Raw genomic sequence first — 22,744 nt, 5'->3', positions numbered from 1 at the left:
CCTGGAAGGAGTCAAGAGAGCCACAGAATGCGGTGGATATCATACCACCAGATGGCATTGTGGATCCCAGCAGAGGCCTGTCACCAGAGGAGCTGGCAGACAGGGCAGCAGGCAGGGCACGTGAAGTGGAGATGGCAAAGTTAACTGGACAAATGGAAATGGAGAAGCAAAGATTGGCATTGGAGGAGAAAAAGCTCCAGATGGACCATTGCATGAGATTGAAGGAGTTGGAGCTGAAAGCAAAAAGTTTGGACACAACTCCCTCTGGTGGCAGCACAACGCCGGTGCAGGTAGAGTCCAGGGTGTACATGCCAAAAGATGTGGTCAAGGAATACTTTAAGGGGGATGACATAGGGCAGTGGTTTAGGGCCTATGAAGTGGCCATGTCCTCCCACCGGGTCCCTGACAAGGATTGGGGAGCGGGATTGTGGGGGAAGTTCCTTAGCGAAGGGCGAGACACACTGCTAGATTTACCCCCTGGAGAACACAATTCCTATTCCCCCATGAAAGATGCCTTAATGGCCAGGTTTGGGTTAACTCCTGAAATGTATAGACAAAGGTTCAGGGGTTGTACTAATATTCCTGGGGGTATGTATGTGGAGTATGTAACCTTTTTCTGCAGAGCACTGGATGGTTGGATAAAGGGTAGTAAGGTGAATGATTTTCAAGGGCTTCTTGATTTAATGGCCTGGGAGCACTTGTCGCTTCATTGTTTTCCTGAACTACGCCAGCACCTGATTGACAGCAAGCTGACCAATCCGAGGAAGCTTGCTGAGGAGGCGGACCGCTGGCTCAGCACCAGGGTCCACAAGGGTCCAGTGGGAGACTGAGCCAAAGGTGGGCAGGGTCCCCAGCAGAAGAGTGGGGGGGACAGGGGTAAACAGAAAGGGTTCCCTAAAGGCCCCCAAAGTAATCCCCAAGGGAAGCAAGAGAAAGGTTCTCAGCCTCCCCCACCCCCGAAGCAGACCGGGGCCCCGACAGGTAGACCTCTTCCAAGAGGGCCCTTCAATTGTTACAGGTGTGGTGACCCGGGTCACATTGCCACTGACCCTAAGTGTCGCCTATTTGGTAAACCAGCACCCACTGGTGCTCCGCCCCGGCAAATGGCTAGCGTTAATTTTGAGGAAGAAGTAGCAGTCCCGGGGGTGGAGATCCTGTTCAGATGACCCTGTTCTCTTTAGGAGACAGTGAAATGGTCCCTGAGAACTACCTGCCCTCTAACACTAAAAAATATGGGCAGGTGGTGACCATCAATGGTAAGAAAGCAGAGGCTCTTACAGATACAGGAGCCAGTGTGACTGCAGTGAGGCAACACCTGGTATTTCAAGAGCAGGTTGTACCCCATGCCTGTAGACTGTTTGCTAGGGAATGATCTGAAGGACTTCCCTTGGGAAAAGGTGGAGAAAACAGCTCACCTGAGGATGGTGGGTCTGCCTGACCACCCGGTCAATGGCAGCCAGTAGGGGTGCTCAAGAGATCCTGGAGCCTGAAGGAGAGGCCCAGGAACGGCCTTAGAGAGAAGGCGCAGGGGGCGCGGGAAACCGGCCCCTGAAGTTCCCACGGTCCAGGAGGAAGCAGGCCTTGAGGGAATGCCTTGGAGCCTACAGGGGAAAGATCGCTGAACTGGGAGACCTGCCTGAGGTGAGCCATTGGCAGCAAGAAGGAGGCCCCTCCAGTGAAGAATTCTGCAGGGAGCAGAAAGAGTGCCCTTCTCTCAGGGGTATGCGGCAGCAGGCTGCAGACCAGGCCAATGGTGTTCAGTCTGGAACACATTATGTGTACTGGGAGAATGACCTCCTATATTCTGAGCCTAAGGTTGCTGAACCTGGGTCAGCCCATGCACTGGTGGTACCCCAGAAGTTCAGAGCCTTCCTACTGGGGCTGGCTCATGATGTGCCTTTAGCAGGACATTTGGGGATGGACAAGACCTATGACAGCTTGCCACCCACTTTTATTGGCCCCAAATGCATAGGAGCTCAGATGCTCACTGTAGGACCTGTCAGACTTGCCAGGCAAGTGGTAAGAGCGTAGGGAAGCACAAGGCTCCTCTGCAACCCTTCCCCGTGGTCAGTACTCCAATCCAGCGAGTGGGTATTGACATTGTTGGGCCTCTGGACCCCAAGACGGCCATGGGCAACAGGTTCATCCTGGTCTTGGTGGACCATGCCACCCGGTACCCTGAAGCCATCCCTCTGAGGACAGTGACGGCCCCCGTGGTGGGACGGGCACTGATGGGAATTTTCTCACGAGTGGGATTCCCTCTAGAGGTGGTGGGTGACAGGGGCACCAATTTCATATCCAAGTATATGAAATCCCTTTGGCAAGAGTGTGATGTAACCTACAAGTTCACCACCCCTTACCATCCCCAAGGAAATGGGTTGGTTGAGAGGTTCAACCGAACCCCTAAAGTCATGATCATGGGCCTGGAAGGTCCAATGAGGCGTAAGTGGGACGTCCTCTTGCCATGCCTGCTCTTTGCTTACCGTGAGGTGCCACAGAAGTCACTAGGGTTCAGCCCCTTTGAGCTTCTGTATGGTCACCCAGTGAGAGGACCTCTGAGTTTGGTAAAGGAAGGCTGGGAGCAATCTCCCAGCAAACCTCCCCAGAATGTATACAGTTACATGCTGGCCTTCAGAAACCAGACCAGGCGATTCAGGCAACTTGCTGAGGCAAATCTGGAAGCCAGCCAGGAAGAGATGAAACGGTGGTACGACCAGAATGCCACTCTGGTGGAGCTTCAACCTGGACAAAAGGTGTGGGTCTTGGCCCCAGTGGAGCCTTGTGCACTTCAGGATAAGTGGACAGGTCCATTTGAGGTTGTGGAGCGCAAGAGTCCTGTCACCTACTTGGTGGACTTGCAGTCTCCCAGGAACCCTTTGAGGGTCCTACATGTTAACCGCCTTAAGCCCCACTTGGAGAGGTCCGAAGTGGGCATGCTGTTGGCAACTTATGATGGAATGGAGGAGGAGACTGTGCCTCTTCCTGACCTCTTGGTAGCCTCTGAGAAAGATGGGTCAGTGGATGGAGTTAACCTCTCACCCACCCTGACGCCTGAACAACAGGATGACTGCCGCCAAACCTCTCACCCACCCTGACGCCTGAACAACAGGATGACTGCCGCCAATTGCTGGGGCAGTTTCCAGATCTGTTCTCCCTGGTTCCTGGTGTCACAGATTGGTGCGTCCATGATGTGGACACAGGAGACAGCTTACCTGTGAGGCACAAGGCCTACAGAGTAACTGACAGGGTCAGGGCCTGCATCAAGGAGGAGGTCTCCAAAATGATTGCTCTTGGGGTGGTTGAGTCCTCCAGCAGTCCTTGGGCCAGCCCAGTGGTCTTGGTCCCAAAGGATGCCGCGCCGGGAGCCACACCTGAACTCCGGTTCTGTGTGGACTACAGAGGACTCAATGCAGTCACCAAGACTGACGCGAACCCCATCCCCAGAGCTGATGAGCTCATTGATCGGCTAGGGGCTGCCCGGTTCCTCTGCTCATTTGATTTAACGTCTGGGTACTGGCAGATCGCCTTGACCGATGGGGCAAAGGAGAGGTCAGCATTCTCCACACCAGATGGGCATTTCCAGTTCCGGGTTATGCCATTTGGGATGAAGAATGCACCTGCCACCTTCCAGAGATTGGTCAACCAGGTGTTGGTGGGACTGGCTGAGTTCAGCGCCGCCTATCTGGATGACATCGCAGTGTTCAGCAGCACATGGGAAGAACACCTGCGACACCTCTGGGAAGTGTTGATGGCACTGCGCAAGGCAGGCCTCACGATCAAGGCAAGCAAGTGCCAGATCGGGCAGGGCTCAGTGGTGTACTTAGGACATCAAGTGGGGAGTGGCAAGGTGGCACCCTTGCAGCCCAAGATTGAAACCATCCTGGCTTGGGAACCCCCCAAGACCCAGACTGCGGTGAGAGCCTTCCTGGGGCTCACTGGGTACTACAGGAGGTTTGTCAAGGGGTATGGCACCATTGTTGCCCCCTTGACAGAGCTGACTTCTAAGAAGCAGCCCAGGAATGTGATCTGGACTGACACCTGTCAGGAGGCTTTTGACACCCTGAAAACTGCCATGTGCACGGCGCCCGTGCTCCTGATTTCTCCAAGGAATTTCTAGTGCAAACAGACGCTTCAGAGCATGGTGTAGGGGATGTTGTCTTACAAATGACCGAGGAGGGCTGGGACCAACCTGTAGCCTTCATCAGTAGGAGGTTACTTCCCCAGGAACAGAGGTGGAGTGCAATAGAGCGAGAAGCTTTTGCTGTGGTCTGGGCATTGAAGAAGCTAAGACCCTACTTGTTTGTGTCTCACTTCCGGGTTCAGACAGGCCACAGGCCCCTCAGATGGTTGATGCAAATGAGGGGTGAGAACCCAAAAACTGTTGAGGTAGTCCATCTCCCTACAGGGTATGGACTTCACGTGGAACATCGCCCTGGCATAGACCACGGCAATGCTGACGGTCTGTCCAGGTTTTTCCACCTTAGTGATGAGGAACTCCCTGGGGTAGGATAGTTCTCCCCACATTTCAGCTGGAGGGGACACGTGTTAGACCTGGCACCTTGGCGTGAGTCTCCCTTCCACTTTTTGCTGATGTGCCTCAGATGTTTTGCTGGTGTTCGCTGGTCAGGGCACTGCGACACGGCCAATCCGTGCCGCAGTGCAAGTGCTCTCAATATAAAGTATACCTGTGATTGATTTCCATGATTGGCTCATTGGATTTACTGTCAGTCCCCAGTAAAGTGCACCAGGAGTGCCAGGGCTTGTAAATGCCAATACTGCTAGTGGGCCTGCAGCGCTGGTTGCACCACCCACAGAAGCAGCCTGTTCAAATGTGTCTAGGGTCTGCAATTGCAGAACCTGTGTGCAGTCTGGTACTGTCATGCTGGCTGGGCAAGTGCACACACTTGCCAGCCTCTAAACCTTCCCTTTGCTTCATATTAGTCACCCCTATGGTAGGCCCAAGGGCAGGGTGCATTGTAAGTGTAAGGTAGGACAAGCCCTGATGTGGGTGGCATGTCCTAATAGTAAATTACAGCCAAGTAGGTACTTGTTGGACTGATGATCTCTAGACCCGATACATGTCCCGGGTTTTTGGATATCGCCCGAGACATGGCTCGGGTTTCGGGATAACTTCCCTCATCAGTAGAGAAAATAGTTAGGGGTGGAAGAGAAGGCCGCCAAACAACAAATTGGCTCCCTTGAGCCTTGAGCCGACGGGCTCCTGGACGACGCACCTGCGTGCCGGTTCGGGCATCGAGGCCTTTGACGGTTGTTTGGCGGCCTTCTCTTCCACCCCTAACTATTTTCTCTACTGATGAGGGAAGTTATCCCGAAACCCGAGCCATGTCTCGGGCGATATCCAAAAACCCGGGACATGTATCGGGTCTAGAGATCATCAGTCCAACAAGTACCTACTTGCACCCACCTGGGTGAACCACTCAAGAACTCCATGTACCAGATTCCCGAGGGGCGATCCGGAGGAGGGGCTAGCGGTGTGCGGTCCATTGCGATTGTTATACTCCAGGGGTGTGTTTGCTACATTGGTACCCCCACACTGCCCGGAACAAAACCACCAGTAAGTTCCTGGATCTGGGGTTAGTCCCGGCCAAACGTGAAATCACTAGTCATTGGAAGGCGGTCACAGCCCCCAGTGTTGCGCGTTGGCTAAGGGACTTTATAAAGTGGGTGGACTGCGATGGGACCCTCCGGCTCCAACTAGCTCAGAGAACTGATAACGACAAACAGTGGGACACGGCGAGAGCCAGGGTGATGATGGTGGACCTGCTTAAAAATCCGACTGACGATGAGGACTGATCCTTCCGGCTTTGGGTGTCTTTTCTGCAACATGGGCCCACAACTGCAGACCACAGGGTGAGAGTGGGGGTGGGGGGATTACTACCGTGGGTGCATCACCCCAGGAGGAACATGGATCACTGACATAGGGAATCTGACGGAGGGTGTGGAGTGAATAATGCGCAACAAAGGTGCTGTTAGGAAAAGCGACATGTCTGTGGGGAGGAGGGAGGTGGGGTTGTGGGGGAGTTCGGGGGGGATTGAGCTGGAGGGGTGGGTTATGTTCATTGCTTTCTGAATTGATGATTTACTGAGTGGGGTGGCCTGGACGAATTGGCGAGTTGTGGGGCTGTGTTATGATGTGGACACAAATGTCCGTTGAATACTGCTGATATAAAGAAGACTATGAGCTTGTGTGTCTGTTGCACCTGATCAGATTATGTAAAATCAATAAAGTTTGTTTCAAAAAAATAATTTATGGATTATTTGGATCTACCTGCAGAGTAAATTACACTATATGGTTTCTTAAATCAATCAGCCACCATACCTTTATGTGTTAAACTCTTAGTAGTGCAGGGATGTATGGTGGTTTCCCCTTCTCCTCTCTCCACCCTGTGTTTTCCCCACATGGACCATTAACCAATGATACCTTTGTTCACCGGGTCCTAATCAAAGCCACCTCCTAGATTTGAGAAGTGGATCGTTCAGTTACAAGAATAGTGTTTCACAGTGGTATATTGACAAGGGTCACAAAATCCAGCAGACTGTCTCTCCAGGCATGCCAGGCCTGCCACTATTGGTGAAGAGTAAGAAGCTGAGGATGTGTGAATGGTAGTGGAGCGGTCAAGACCTCTGCCCATATCACTGGAGGATATTCTAGCCGCTACTCAGATAGATGATTGTCTTCAGTTAGCTATCTCTGTGGTGGCATCTGGAAACCGGCACACCCTCACCCAAAATGCCATCAGCGTACAGATGGAGCTCGTCTGATGTTGTCCTCATTGTATCATGTCAGGCAGGAGTTTGCTGTTTCCCGGAAGGATGTCTATTAAGAGGTCCTCGCTTCGTAACCCCGGTATCCTTGCAAAAACAGGTGGTTGAGCTTGCTCAATCTTCCCATCAAGGAATAGTGAATATGAATTCCAGACTATAATGTAGGATCTGGTTCCCTGGTGTGGATGACCAAGTTGAATGCACAGTGAAACAGTGCTCCATGTGTCAAGCCGTTGGCCCTGCTGAGCCACCATTGCCCCTCATTACTGAGTCTATTCCCTCTGTTCCTTGGTACAGAGCAAGTGCTGATTTTGTAATTCTACCTGATGGATGACATGTGTTGGTAATAAATAGATGATTTTTCAAAGTATTCGGAGATTGAAATACTGGAGTCAAAAACTGCTGGCCAGACCATACCTCAGAATATGTTGCTAATAAATAGATGATTTTTCAAAGTATCCGGAGATTGAAATACTGTAGTTAATAACTGCTCGCCAGACCATACCTCGGCTGGAGAAGGTAATGACAACTCATGGTTTATTGAAGGAACTTAGGACCGACAACTGTCCTCCCTTTTCTAGCCAAGACTTTGCTGAGTATCTCACCTCACGAGGCATGCACCACCGGAAAATAACCCCCTGATGGCCGCAAGCCAATGGTGAAGGAGAACTTTTCATGCAAACTTTGAAAAAAGTTCTAAGAATAGTGCTCATCAACGTTCAGAACACGGAGTGCTCGCTGTATGCTTTCTTTTCATGAGTATCGTCTCACTTCACATCTCACAACCAGAGTGTCCCCCAGGGCTTTGTGCATGAATCGGATGGTGGGAGCAACCATTCCCTACGTTGGCTAATCATCTGCACTCCAAGAGAAGGCTGCAGAAGCATTGCAATGGCGCCATGTGCAGAATGACAGTATGTCAAGGAGAAGATGAGCCTAAAAGCGGCAATTTCAAATTGGTAACATGGTGCTCGTCAACTACTGGCATCCGGGCAGCACGCTTCTGTTACCATTTGAGATCCAGCTGTGAAAAGTGAGCACTGTTAAAGGAACCATGTGCACTGCCTGGAGGCGAACGGAGCCTTTTACAAGGAATGTGTCCCAATTCAAACTGTACCAGAAGCCAGAGTCTAGTTCAGAGAGCCCTGAAGGTGCATCTCCCATGGTTGAACATGGAGGTGAGTATAATGATGAGAGACTCCCGTTTTGTGAGGTTTCCTCTTCTCCTCCACAATCAGAGATTGATTTTGACCTTTACCACATGCCTATAGATTCTTCTGAGTCCCAGGAGGGTGGGGGAAGAAGTCTAGTGGTGCAGATCATTCTCTGTTTTTTTCCCCTTCTCATGTTCAGCAGGAAGGCAGGGGGCATGGTCCTAGTCGACAAGAGATGGGAAGATATGATCTGCGCCCCCAGACCCGTGGTCTTCCAGAGGTTGCAAGATTTTGTTTTGGGGTAAAGTGAAGCATTTATGTCAAATAATGATCATGTGTTTTTGTTATTTTAGCTGCTGTTGGAGTTTTGAGCGTATTTGATGTTTGTTACTTGAGTGCAAGATTGAGCATCACAGTTTGGTTTGGTTTTGTTCATGCGATTTTGGTAAATTTGAGTAAGGAGGAATGTTATGTTGGGGAACATCCCACATATTCCAACGAGAGAGGGGTGTTTCTTAGGCAACCCTGCGGGCTGACCAACTCGTCCCCGCAGGGGACCCTCATAAGAGGGCGGCCCCCTTAGTGCCACAGGATGGCACAGGGAGCAGCCTAGTGTTCCCAGACCCCGGTAGGGTCCCGCTCATCACTTCCGGCTGGGGTGGGGGGCAGGGAGAAGTATAAATTCCTCCCACACCTACCTAGCGGCCTCTTTGTCCCCTCACCCTGATGCCGTTTGGTCGTCCTGTTGAGGCCGTGGTACCTTGGTCTGGCGTCAGTTTTGTCCGGTGAGTGTGTGGGCAAAGTCACCCATCCCCCCACGCAACTTGTATCCCATTCTGTACTCGGATTGTTTTGGGTGACAGCGGGTTGGAGCCGGGTCGCGCTGGGCATGGGTCGGGGCTCATGCGGTCCCTGAGCCCCCCTGGCCTGGTGGTGTGTTGTGTGTGGGGGAAATGACTTGTCACAGGCTTGTCCCGCGCATACCCCGGGCTGCCTGGACACTCTGTTCAGCCTCAAGGGGTCGTCGTCGCGAGGGGTCGAATGTGGGTGCGGCACGGGCAGACAGCTTCCGTGCAGTTGGATGACTGGGGGCAGAGGGTGTCCAGGGCTCCGATACAATTAATTGAGGAGTTTAGGGCGGTTCAAACAGCTCCTGCTGCTTGATTGAGGAAGGTTTCTTGGCTTGCGTAGGGGTTAGATAGCTGCTTCGTGGGGGCCCGAGTCCTGGTCAGGCCGGAGTCCGACATGTTTGTCAGGCACCTGGGAGGCCTGCCGAGGGTCAGCTGGGGAGTAAGGCACAGTTAGTAGATTGTGAGGCCCCTAGACTGCCTGTCCATAGGCCTTTTACGGGCCGGAGTTATGTGGGGTCTAGCTTGCGATTTGTCTGGCCTGGAAAGCTCTCACCCTGGTGTTACCTTACTTTATGGTGCGAGGAGGTGGCACAACAAAGAAAACTGGTAACTTTGGTGCAGGAATACAGGGTTCAAGCCGCAGTGTAGACTGCATCATTTAAGTGTGATTTCATTATAAATCATCCGACAGTGGTACGCCGGGAGCGCGTCTGTACAGTGCACGCGTTATATCCATTTTGCATTAGTCTGTTCAGCTGCCTTTTAACACGCGGCCGGAGCGATGCGTCATGTTATCCTCAGCACTGTAATACATGCTTATATTGACAAAGGAAATGTACACTGATTTTGGCCACTGCGAACAACATTAGCTACATATAACACTCTTAAAAAGCGCCCTTTTACGCCTGAGGGGGAATTCTTTCGCAGAATTCAGACCTGTTGTGGCTGAGAGAGGGAATTTTTTTGCAGAATTCAGACCTGTCGTGGCTGACTAGATTGGCAAGGTGCATTATGAATCTTCAGTGACGTCCGCTCTTGTTTTGTGTCTTCGCCGAATGTGGTGCGGGAGACTGGGTTTCGAGCCTCGGGAGCACGTCCAGGCTAAGTCCCTTAATATCCCCGTGGCTGTATGTGTTATGTAAATACGGTGCTCGGTAAGTGCTCCAATACTGTTGGGCGAGTTAACGCTATATAGTTATAAATGGTCTGGCTTTACCATGCTGTGGCAGTAAGGTGTTAGGTCGAGCGCGTACTGGCTTACTTTTCAGTTCGCTTTTACAGATATTCACCGCTACAGATGGCTTTTAACTGTTTTCGAATCCTTCCCCTACTAGATCGGGTGCGCAAAAAGGTAGGGCCGTACGTGCCCGTAATTACTCCTCCAATGGTTTGCTTCTTGCTGCCAAGATAGCTTGGAGGGTGCTTCTCCTCCAGGGTATCGAGCTGCGTAACAGGGTGCTTCAATACCAGCACGGTAGAGCGAGTATTGCAGTAAGAACTTGTGTTTTCCAGTGAGTAATGTGCGTTAATGGCAGTGCAGGCCATTTCAGCGCTTAGGGTCCTCAGGTGCTTAGACTTTCTAAGTACAAGACATTTAATGTGATATAATTCATGGCCAAGTTGATCTTTCAGTTTAGTGTGCAGAGCCTCTGTCTTTCTCGCACATTCATATTCTTTCTCCAAAACACTTGCATAACAGTTCCCACATTGGTCATCAGTGTTCGGGACATATCCTCATCACCCGCACTTTTATGGTTTTAATGGCGGTGCACGCTGGCGCACCTTTACTGTCCGGTGCGCGTGCCGGGGAGGACAGTGCTTGGGTGACGCTTTGGGGAGCAGCTCATAATGGAGAATGCAATTTTGCGTTTGCGCAGATTACATCATTTTAAATGATCTTGGTCCACATGTAGCGCATTCGGACTGCAATTCAGGGCAGACACTCAATCGCAAGAGCAAACGTTACGTAGGCTATGCTGGCGCTTGTGCAAGCATTGAAAGGAAACACAATGTAAGAGGTGGCAAACAGTGTGTTACAAGTAAAAAGTGACGTGTGCGTGTTGCAATAGAGTGCATAACACAGCGAAAAGGGTAATACGGCATTAAGTGGCAGACTCTCAAACCACAGAACACACTGGATAGGCACTTCCATAGTCAAGGAGCATAGAATTTTCTATAACAAAAGGTCTTACTTAAGATGATAGAGAGGGCATGAATTTCATGGGGAAGTGTCCTTGAAGGACGAGCACGTGGAGGTCAGTTTGGAAGGCCTGACAGGAGGAGGAGGTGGTTTTGGGATGAAAAGTAAGGGAACGAACACAGCAGCGGTGACCCGCTGTAGTTCCCCGACGTGCACGAATTTCTGTTGTTGCGGGGGAACCGGGCTCGAGTCTAGTATTGACGCCACGCATCCCACTTCGTTCACAATCATGTATTCACTCTGATTTATGCCTTTAGATAGCGTGGACTCTTCCCGAAGGTGTCGGAGCGTTTCTCAATAAGAACAAAGCAGATACATGAGGGCACGAGAAGGGAACAGTTACAAAAGCAAACGCTAAGTTACATGTAGCAAAGTGACAAACTTGAGCAAACACTAAGAGGTAGCAAACGGGGCATTACAGGAGGAAAAGTGACAGGTGTGCAAGTTACTTAAAGCGTTTAAGTACAAGTAGAGGTAAAATACTGCAATACATGCAGACAGTCAATCAGAACAACTTACGCTACGTAGGCAATGGCGGCACTTGTGCAAGTACCGGAGGGAAACACAATATAAGAGGTAGCAATCAGTGTGTTTCAAGAGAAAAGTAACGTGTGCATGTTACAAAAGAGTTCCTAACACAGGTAGAGGGGTAATACTGCAATAATTGGCAGACTCTCAAACAACAAGAACACACTGGGAAGACACGTTCATAGTCAAGGAGAATGGAACTTGCTCTAATAAAGGGTCTTCCTTCAGATCATAGAGAGGGCGTGAATTGAATTTCGAAGTGTAATTAAAGGAGGAGAACTTAGAGGTCAGTTGGAAGGCCGGGGAGGAGGAGGTGTGTGTAGATAGAACGGTAGGGGACGAGTTAAGATGCGGTTCTAAATCACACGCACCAAAGTGCAATGGTCATTATCTGACTGTGCATTGGTATAATTGACTTAGTTTCAAGCCATTACTCTACTGCATCAGGTGCTGGAGGCACGAGGATGTAAGGTGGACAATCTAGTTCTCGTAAATGACAAACAGGCTTGGCCTTGGTAGCGTGGGGGGCATTGATGGCCCCTGTCTCATTGCAGAGAATACCGATTGGTATATGAGGCGGGGCAGGGCTTCTAATGGATGTTTTATGTCTCAAATGTAGGAACCGCGTGGAGAACCGCCCTACTCACATGGGGGGGCCACCTGAAGGATCAACAGGTATAAGGGTCAGTGCACGCTGTGGGCAGTGTGCTAGGGTCTGGGACACCCAGGTTCTCCCCAGGGTCATTTCTGTCCCTGTTGTGGGATGCGCAGGTTACACCCAATGGAAGTAATACATTGGTAGTCAACTGGTGAGTCTGAGCACAGCAGGTAGCTCCTGGACAATAATGGGATGTTTGCTCTTGTAAAACAAATGAGGAGTCTGGGCAATTTTTGATTTACTGGGCAATAATTGGGGTGTTTTCTCGGTAAGTAGTAGCAGAGTAAGGGCAAATCTTGCATCCCCTGTGACAAATTTGAAATACGTTTTCTTTTATACAAAAGGTGTGTCTGGGCAGACCAGGCATCCCATGTGCAGTAATGGAATGTCTTCTTTTGTACAGCAACTGGGGCGCTAGTAAGGGCTCTGCTTCTGGCGACCGAGTTAGCGATACGCTTACTTGCCAAGGCTGGTTAGGGGCTGCTTTCATGGATTTGTTCTCTCTTCCAGATACGCACGTGTTTCGTCTTTAAATGGTCAAACTACGCCTAGCAGGCTGGCCTGCCAGGGCTTGGAGCGGGACAATCTGATCAAATACACAGACACCGCTCGGAGAAGGTCAGGTGGGAACGGAAGAAGGAATGGCCGGGACGTGCTCCGGGCCCGGAGCCTGTATGCCGTGCCGGGTTAAGTGCTCGTGAGGGGCAACGTGGCAACCCGTTTCAGACTTCTTGTAGGGGAGAGTGGAAGAAGTGTTAGGTGTAGCGGGTGCAATTTCCAGGACATCCTTACACATCAGCCCCAGTTGTGCTCAATTACCTTTTGCACCTACTCTCCTCAGCGCTTGGGTGGCAGGAGAAGTAACCACAAGGGTAGATGGGCAGAAGACTGGTATGGTGATCATTAGGGGGGTGCCTAGGTGTCTTTCCAGAAGTGATCTGAAGGTCAGTACTTATGACACACCATAGGGTTGCACACAGCAGGGGAGAGGGCCTGTCCAGGTGGTCAGGGGCAACTGTATTGTCAAAGTCTGGATTTCCGTAAGCACGGCTAGGGCCCGCCCAAAACAATTTGTTACCAGGAGTATTCCTGTGATATGGTTAGCTAGGGGGTTGTATCATTGTTGCTCACTCAGGTGGTCAGGATCATGGTGGACAACTGCCTTCGGCCCAGGGCATCCTTTTAGCCTTAAGGGGGCCTGGTTCGCGTCTTCTGACACACTGCGAGTTGGACACAGATGGATCAGTTCTGTTGGGGGAAGGCTGCGTAATTAAGTGAGCTCTTAAGGGTAAGCGGCAGCAGGGACCTGGGGTAGCCAGCTCCGGCTTGTCATGGGCTTGTCAAGCTTGATGTTTTGGACAAATTGGTGCTGCACCATGAGTGAATGATATAGTACAGCATATAGTTTACCGGTCCTGGATGGGACCATCATTAGCAACAGCAGCTGCACACAGGGGTAACAGTACAACTTCCTTTTGTTCACCCAGGGTGGAGCTAGCAAGGTCATCGGCATGGTGGGCTGAATCGGAGTAGGACATTTCTGATCCGCGATGGTGCAATGTGCACTCGCCAGTCATGCAAACTAAGTTTCAGCAGAACCATGATACATTGTCGGGAATAAATGCAAGGGCATGGGCTACACATATAGGCCTTTCTGTGAGCAGGGTGCGCTAGTGAGACATTTCCAGGAGGGTGCGGCTGACCTTGAGGGTGCTGAAATGGAAGAGGTGGAGTACTATACGGACAACTCCAGAGCACAGTTTGCAGTCATAGTTGCGAGGAGCAGGGACAGTACTGATACAGTTCACGGCCTGTAGAGGGTGATCAATTTGCACAGAAATTTGGGCATGCTTTAGCCACACATACCTCCTTCAGCCTGACCCCACTAGGACCTTCTAGTCTGGCTCCGCTTCGGGGCTGGCGGATACAATCAAGCAGCTGCTTGTCTAATCTCTCTGGACACAGGTTGGTGCGTGTATTGCCATGTAGGCGATTGTTTGGGCTGATTTTCTTGAAGGGTCCTGATGTGGGCAGAAATTTTTTTAGCAGCCAAAAAAATGCAACAACTTGGGTTAACACGCAGTTGAGGGCCTTTAGCTAAGTCCACTGGTAAGCTTTCAACTGGACAGTATTTATATTTTATGGTTATTCAGGTACTAAAGTAGGGTTTCCTTTTGCAGTTGTCACATGCCAGGAAGTACGAGTGATGAAGTAATAGTTCTCCTAATTGCACAACATGTATAATACGGGTGTACAGGGTGCTGGCTAAAAGCTTCATAGGGTCTAAACGAGTGCCAAGCGAACGGGGACGACTTGTACAAGGGATAAACATGAGGGGATACCCTACACAGTGTTAGAAGGGATGTGTCCTAAGCAAAACTCAAACTGGCCATATACTCATGATGGAGAAGCTTGCGGCCAGGCAGTGGACTGTCCAACTAATGTGATATGTTAAAGGTAGCAACCATGCACCAAGAGGGGGATCCTTGAGATCATCCAAGACAGACTAAAAAGACCCGCCCTATAGCCAGGCTTTTGTGGGTTGCGGGGCAATAAGGCGAGGGGAACATGGGGTCAGAGCATTGATTGGCTACAACGTTTGAAGGGGCCCAGCGGATCCACCAAACGGACTACAGCGGAAAAGGTGACTCAGAAGCTGGCAGTCCCACACCATTTCTGGTGGAAGTAGCAAGGCTCTCACAGGTGGATAGCAGGGACCGAGCATCGGTGTCCGGTCAAAAGTTCAGCAAGCAGGGTAGGCTGCGTACGTTGGCTCTTCTTGAAGGATTGCAGTGTCTATTAACAGGCACCTTACACCCTTTTCCTCCAACAAGTTGTGACACCAGGCTATGTTCGCCAGGGATCAAGTGACAAGAACTGGGAACTTGTCTGGTCAATGGGGCAAATTAATGCACCCCAGAAGTAGACCACAAGGTGCAATTGGCAACCAGTTGGGGACAGGTGAACTTTAGTGGTCTGAATTCACCCCCTGCTCCTGTGGCATGGAGCTCGGTTGGGGTGGTGAGGCAGCCGGCGCGCAGGAGGTCATCGGCGCGATGCGTAAATTTATTGAGAAGAGAGGTGGCTTTACTAGACATGAGTGCTACATGCCAAATTCGCAGGGTGTTTCAGGACAATGGGGTACAGCTGTCCAGTATATGCAGAGACCTGTTGCTTGTTGGATGGGGGAAGCCCTAGAAACAGCACGTAAGAAATAGTAAGGAGGAATGCCGGCGACGGTCGCCACACCCAGGGCTGTGGCGGAGTTACAGGACGATCCAGAGGCGGAAAGGTACTCAGGGGTACCCTCTTCAGGAGCACAAAGGGTGCTGAGGCCTAATATCCCTAGGAAGTCTGTGCGGTGGACCGTGGGGTGCGACAGCGCCCTGTTATCCTGCGGGCGGTTGGAAACTTGTACAACCGGGGGTCGCTTGAACGCTCCGCCCCTCGTAGGGGGGGGCATGAGCAAGAGAGTGGACCGATGGTTCACCGGAAGTGGGAGTGGCTATCCCCTCACCACAACCGCTAAGCACCGATTGGCTAAGGCCACGATGCAAGTTTGGCCCATCAGGTGGTAGGCCGCGAGGGGCGGCTTGCCTTTGGATGGCCTGTAAGATAACCCAACTTGTTGGCATATTGGTATGCTAAGAAACCTGCAGGAAGTTTATCCACCAAAAAAGTGGTCTTTTCTGATTATTTATGCTATATGTATGTTGCTGCGGGAGGGCTGGTCAGTGGGGCCGATATTGGCACTATGCGGGCTGACCGACTCGTCCCCGCAGGGGACCCTCATAAGAGAGCGGTCCCCTTAGTGCCACAGGATGGCACGCGGAGCAGCCTAGTATTCCCAGACTCCGGTAGGGTCCCGCTCGTCACTTCCGGCCGGGGTGGGGGGCGGGGTAAAGTATAAATTCCTCCCACGCCTACCTGGCGGCCTCTTTGTCCCCTAACCCTGATGCTGTTTCCCTCCCTACCGCTTACCTGGCCTTTTCAGGGTGGGGTGGAAATATGCTCTAATCTTTTTATTTGTGTTGCAGGCGGAGTTACAGGGCGATCCAGAGGCGGAAAGGTACTCAGGGGTACCCTCTTCAGGAGCACAAAGGGTGCTGAGGCCTAATATCCCCAGGAAGTCTGTGCGGTGGACCCTGGGGTGCGATGGCCCCCCGTAATCCTACGGGCGGTTGGAAACCTGTACAACCGGGGGTCGCTTGAACGCTCTGCCCCTTGTGGGGGGGGCGTGAGCAAGAGGGTGGACCGATGGTTCACCGGAAGTGGGAGTGGCTATCCCCTCACCACAACCGCTAAGCACCGATTGGCTAAGGCCACAATGCAAGTGTGGCCCATCAGGTGGTAGGCCGCGAGGGGCGGCTTGCCTTTGGATCACCTGTAAGATAACTCACCTTGTTGGCATATTGGTATGCTAATAAACCTGCAGCAAGTTTATCCACCAAAAAAGTTGTCTTGTCTGCTTATTTATCCTATATGTATGTTGCTGCGGGAGGGCTGGTCAGTGGGGCCGATATTGGCACTATGTCACACACAAGCTGAAGGGTTTAAACTCGTGACATGCGGGGGAAGGAAATAAAAAGACCCGGGCCCGGACCTTGTGGTTCGGAGCAATACCACAGAGTGAGTGTCCGTGTGCAATTAAGCTGGGCCATAGCACACAAACCCAGCAATTCCTGCTCCTTCTGACTCAGCCCAGGGTAATTACTATGAAGGATACAAAACTGAAGAACAATATAGCTTACTAATGTCTGTGAAGAAAAAGTGCAGCCAAGGGGGGTGGCCCAGCCCGGGCTCTTCTGGGCAAAGACTGACCCACCCTTGGCCCGTCTTTGCTCGGGCGCATCCTGCGCTGTGGGATTGCTGCGCGCCTTATGAACCGCAAATCGGTCACAGATGGTTGTGCGCAGTGGGATTTGGGACATTGAGGGGCTTATTTACAAGCGTTTTTTGCGTCACTTTTTCCATCTTAAAAGTAACGCAAAAGTGGCGTAAGGGGCTTGTAAATCTGCCCCTGAGTGCCCAGTGGCAGCAGGAACTACCACCGCTCCTCGCTGATGCGGTTTGTGACCAAATCCGCAGTTCTTGGCAGTGAAACTCCGCATAGATGCAGGAAACAGCCCAGCAACAAAACTCAGCCCTCCATCTATGTCTGTTCACTTCCTGTCTGCTCGCTAATTGATGCTTATGCCAGCCTATATTATTCCGGATGTTCAAAGACCATCAAGTATTCCTCAAAAGTACGTGCAATGGGGTATTTCCAGCAGCCCCTTCTCTTTTCTCACCTTAATATTACACTTTTGCTTTTTGCCCATTTGGCCCGTGTCCATGGTCCAGCCTGTTGCTGGTGGAGAACCCCTTGCTCTCTGGTGCATTGCAATGTACTGTTTTGCTAATAAAACATTATTAACTCATTTAAGATGAATCTTTGAACTCACTCATCAACCTTCACTCGAAATACACATAATTAAGACTCAAGAACAATAGAAACCATTATCCACAGTTTTCTAAGTTATCACACACCTAAGCAAAATTTCTAGAAAATGTTAAATTATTTTGGAAGAAGACCTAAGGCATTCAAGAGAAGATTACTTAAGGGGTGCTTTACAAGCCTCATGAGAGTGAGCCATTGGCTTGAGTCGCCGATTACCGCAGTTTACAGTTTTCAACAGGATATAATATTCACAAAAATGTACAAAATATAAGTAAGGATGTGACCCAGCCATAATGTAAAAAGGGCAAAGGTCAGATGCATTTTAAGATATTGGCAAATTGGGCAAGCCAATTTTCTCTCACTTTCTTACCCCTGTCTCTCAATCTCTCTCCTCTTTGCCTCTGTCCCTCTATCCCCTATAAAAGTGGTTCTTAACCTGTGGTCCAAGGACTCCTGGGAGTCTGCAAACCCTACTCTGGGGGTTCACAACTGTTTTGTAAAACTAAATAACATTAAAATGAATACATTAAAATTAATAAAGTATACACCCATAAAGAAGCAAAAATGAAAATCTGAAAAATGTTTCTATATTGGATTGTCAATTTCAACAAACAATTTCAATATTTGAACATTTGTTTGTTGTATATTTGTTTTAGTAAATTGTTTTGAAGTTCAAATCAAAGACATTGATAAAGCCATGGGTACCCAGCTTCCAATAATCAATCAGTGGAGGTCCCCGGAATCCAGTAGTAATTCAGTGGGAAGGTCTAAGGAAGTCAAGAGGTTAAGAACTGCTTTTGTACGTCATATAAAGTGCCCCAGGCAAAGCATAATTCAACTGTTTTGGATTTACCCCCCATTTCTGAAAGTTGGCATAATGCAGGCTTAAATTGGGAAAAAAAATTCAAAGTTATTTTGAACAGGGGCCCCCAAAATCTGTCTTGCCCAGGACCTCAAAAATTCTTAAGTTGACTCTGGGAAAGGTGACTTCTTTCAGGCTGTTTGGACCCGCCCAGATACTAATGCATAACATTACACGCATCTAAAAACTCTGAAGAAGAAAGGAGAAGCAATCATCTATGGGATCAATCAATTGAACTTAACACTTAGGGGCACATTAGGATGGCAGGCAGACTTTGTCTGCCCACCATCCTATCGCGAAATTGGACCACCCGCCATAAGGGTGGGGGTCCCTTGGGGGCCATTAGGTTGCATCTGCCACAGTGGCGGGCACATCCTGCATTACTGACATTGTGGCAGGCGGTGCACTCAGCACCGCCCGCCACAATGCCAGGAAGGCATGTCGTGCACTTCCATGCACAACATGGCAGGCCCCGCGCGGTGCCTGCCATGTTGTGCATTGAACTGCAGGGGGGTACCACAGGTACCCCCCATGTGCACCCCCCACTCCCCAGAATCCCTGGGGTCCCGCTACAGGCCCCCAATGTAAAAAAACACCTGCCTTTCCGTGGTGGCGTTGCCGCAATGGAAAGTTATGTCCCCGCCTGCATACAAATATGGATGGCGGTGTCTACCAGACCATGCCATCATATAAACTGCTTTTCTGACCGGTAGGCAATCGGGCGGATTGCCTACCGGGCGGAAAACCGGCAGACATTCTTCCCGTCTGCCGGGGTCCCCCCGCCATGGTAATGTGGCGGGGGAAATTAGAAGCGGGCGGAGGTATTTGACGGGCGGATGGCCACCGCCATACGGGCGGTGGCGATACGCCCGTTATCCTAATGTGCCCCTATGTAGTGCATCAGCTGCTCCCATACTCCGGGTCATGCCTAGCCCAACAGCTTGTGCATTAAGCGTTTCCTGGAGCCTGCGCTTCAGTTTTGGAGCTCACTCACTGTACTGCCTACAGAAAAAAAATTCAGCAGCTACTCCATATTCGAAGGGAAAGATCAACACTGAAATTCGAACGGATGAAAAATGTTGAATATGCGATGTAACTGTAAAATGTAAAATGTATTTGACTATTTAGGTATCCGTATCACAGATACCATGCAGTGGACCCCCCATCTCCATAAAATGCTGCTAAACCATAAGAGGGTTGTCGGGGCGCTGTATAAGGAGCAGCGATCTGCCACGACTCGTCCCATTGCACCTGTCATTGACATTTATAAGGCTAAGGGCGTTAGCTCTGCCCTTTATGGTGCAGAGCTTTGGGGCACATCCAACACAGATTTACTGACAAGGTCTGAGAATAAATTCTTGAGGGGCATTATGTCACTTCCGCAGAGTACCCCAATGATACCTCTGCTGCTTGACCTAGGTTGCAAACCCATCAATGATCTGGCAAAACTCCGGCCGTTGCTTTTATGGGCCAGACTGTGGCGAGTCCCAGAACTCGCTAAGTATGCTTAGAGGCTAGCGGAAGTAAAGTCAATGGTGAGACGGCAAAAAATAAAATAGCTTAAAGATGTTAAACATCTCCTTGGTAAGCTAGGTCTTAGCAAAGCCTGGGATAGTCGGTCCTCTCCCCCGAAAGCTACTATAAAGACCCTCTACTGGAATTGGGTCACCAATAGAGTTAGTACGGACCCATCTCTTGGCAGGCTAACGGAAGAGTTCCTTAGACATAAGGATGTTCCATCCCGGGAACTTTATTTAGATCTGGTGTGGAAATCCTATGATAGGGCCCTATATTTCAGGTTTAGGGTTGGGTCTCTTCCAGTGCGCGCCTTAACTGCCCACTGGAAGCCCCCGTCCCAGACCACTCCTTTCTGCCCCTTTTGCCAAACCAGTGTAGAGTCTGTACTGCATATCTTGTTTGTCTGTCCGGCCTATGTGCGCCCCAGGCAGGCATGGCTTAAACCTATATGTCGGACTATGGGCACCAGGCACTCAAGTGAGGCACTCCGTATTCTAATATCGGACACTCGGCCACTGTATGTTTGTGGTCTTTCCAAATTTCTATCTTGGACATGGGCCATTTGAGTTAAAAGGCTAGCATCTAATGTTTAATTGCTTTTTAATCGAAGGAATAACCTTAAATTTTAAATTTTTAACTTTGTTTTTATTCTCTTAATATTTAAAGATCTCTTAAAAAAACTTTTATAAAAATGTTTAAGAAATAATGTTTAAAACTAATGGTTAATTTTATATCTGTTTTTTCTATAAATGTTTTTTTGTATTATTGTGATGCTTTTATGATTTGATTTATCGAAATAAAGCCTTTGAACTGAACTGAACTGATGTAACATTGCATGTGATACAACGCATGTGATTACAACACAGTTGTTACAACGACAGCGTTGTTACAACGCAAACCATTACATTGCAAGTCGTTTCTAAGACTTGCTGTAGGGGCGTGCTGGACCTAGGAATAGTATAATTTACTATTCCAACTCCAACGTGTGCAACAGTAGGGAAGGTGTTGGAGTAGTAAATTGTACTATTCCTCAGTTCAGCACACCGCTACAGCAAGTCATAGAAATGACTTGCGATGTAATGGCTTGCGTTGTAGCAATACGGTCCTTGTAAAGTCTGCGTTGTAATCACATGCGTTGTAGCGCTTGCGATGCAAACACTGTTTCCCAACAATTTTAGATAGTAAAGCCACCCTACTAAAATGTTACATCAGGATCTTGAAGGCTCCTGGCAACTCACTAAAGGGCCACCTGAAATGTATCTTTGAGACTCCGGGCAATCCACGGTACTTGCAAGGTGCCAATGTGTCTCCTTCAAGTTGAAGAAACTGCTCTAAATAACGGGGATGCACCCTATACAGTCTGGAAAAAGGCAATAAACGGGAAATTGAGGGTAATCTCAAAGGATCAGGACCTAAGACCATCAAATAACTCAGCCACCTACCTGTCCTTGCGAACAGCTCCTATCTGGTGGGAAAGCCGCAACCATAACATTCGGAAGCTTTAAACAAGCAGACCCGCAGGACGATACGGTATATGTGGCTGCCAGGTTTACCAGTGAAAGACTTCAACCCTGTCTGTAATGGTCAAAGGGGAGGTGGTGTATGCAAGCTTTGCAGCTATAGACATGATTCTTGGTTGCATCTCCTATGCTGCTGTCCCAAATTAGATCCATAAAGGAGGAAACTGTTGGAGCTGATCTATCTTCCTGGCTCAAGGAGTTCACACCTGCCAGGAAGAATCCATCTTTGCTTCACAGAATCTGCTCCATGGGTCCTGTCAAAATGCAGGAAATTTTTCAACAAACTTGAAGTGATCAGCATGCAACCAGGTCCGATAGGCCAGGCTGCTCAAGCATAAAAAGCACAACTAACTATGTAATGACATAGGCATAGCCCAATGTCATAAACAAACATTGGAGTGGAGTTAGCAGCGTCATGATCAGTTAGAATAATAGCATCGCTATCCCAGCACGGCTATGGTAGCTAATTTTAGCTTTACAAAATATTGTATGGTTTAATTTTAAAATGGCTAATTATGCTAAAAAGGCATAGCTCTGATGTTATTTTACAATTCTACTATTATTATTACTATCATTCTTAGCAATTCCATGCACCTTATATAGCACTTTGCCAAGACATTTATCTTATTTATTTTTCGCATAGGATGTTTTAAGGGCACAACTGGGATGTTGGCCCATATTTTTACTATTTTTACAAATGGTTTCTAGCATCTCCCTGCACCTAACAAGGCACTCTGATAACGCACTTTATTCGTTTATGCAGGGACAAATTGACTAGATTCAAGAAGGGTCCAGAAAGTGGGCATATATCCTATGCATTGTCTCAGCAAAGACCTATATTTTAAGAATGCACTCTGACAACACATGTTATAGTGCCTTGCATAGGGAAATGAATGTGTGTGAAGCTAGGCTTCGTATTAGGAGTGTTGCACTTTAACACCGAGAGGTGTTCCGATTTCATCAAATTGGGATTTCTCTCGATCAAACAGCTGCAAACTGGAGGTTAAGGGCAGTACAAAGGTTACCAATGTCCCTGAAACCATATACTATTAATGCCCTATAGCTATAAATGACTTTTCTTGCCATTTTATTATTATTTCATCTTATTGCACCCGTCTGCATGTTATGGTTTTTATTGATTAAACCATAAACTTTACTTACTTACTAATGCATAATGGGTGGAGCGTGTGCAGTTTATCTTGAGTTTGGTGGGGGGTAAATGATCAT

Source organism: Lissotriton helveticus, chromosome 8, assembly GCF_964261635.1.
Source record: "Lissotriton helveticus chromosome 8, aLisHel1.1, whole genome shotgun sequence".
NCBI classification, from domain to species: domain Eukaryota; kingdom Metazoa; phylum Chordata; class Amphibia; order Caudata; family Salamandridae; genus Lissotriton; species Lissotriton helveticus.
Note: the sequence above shows the minus strand (reverse complement) of the source record.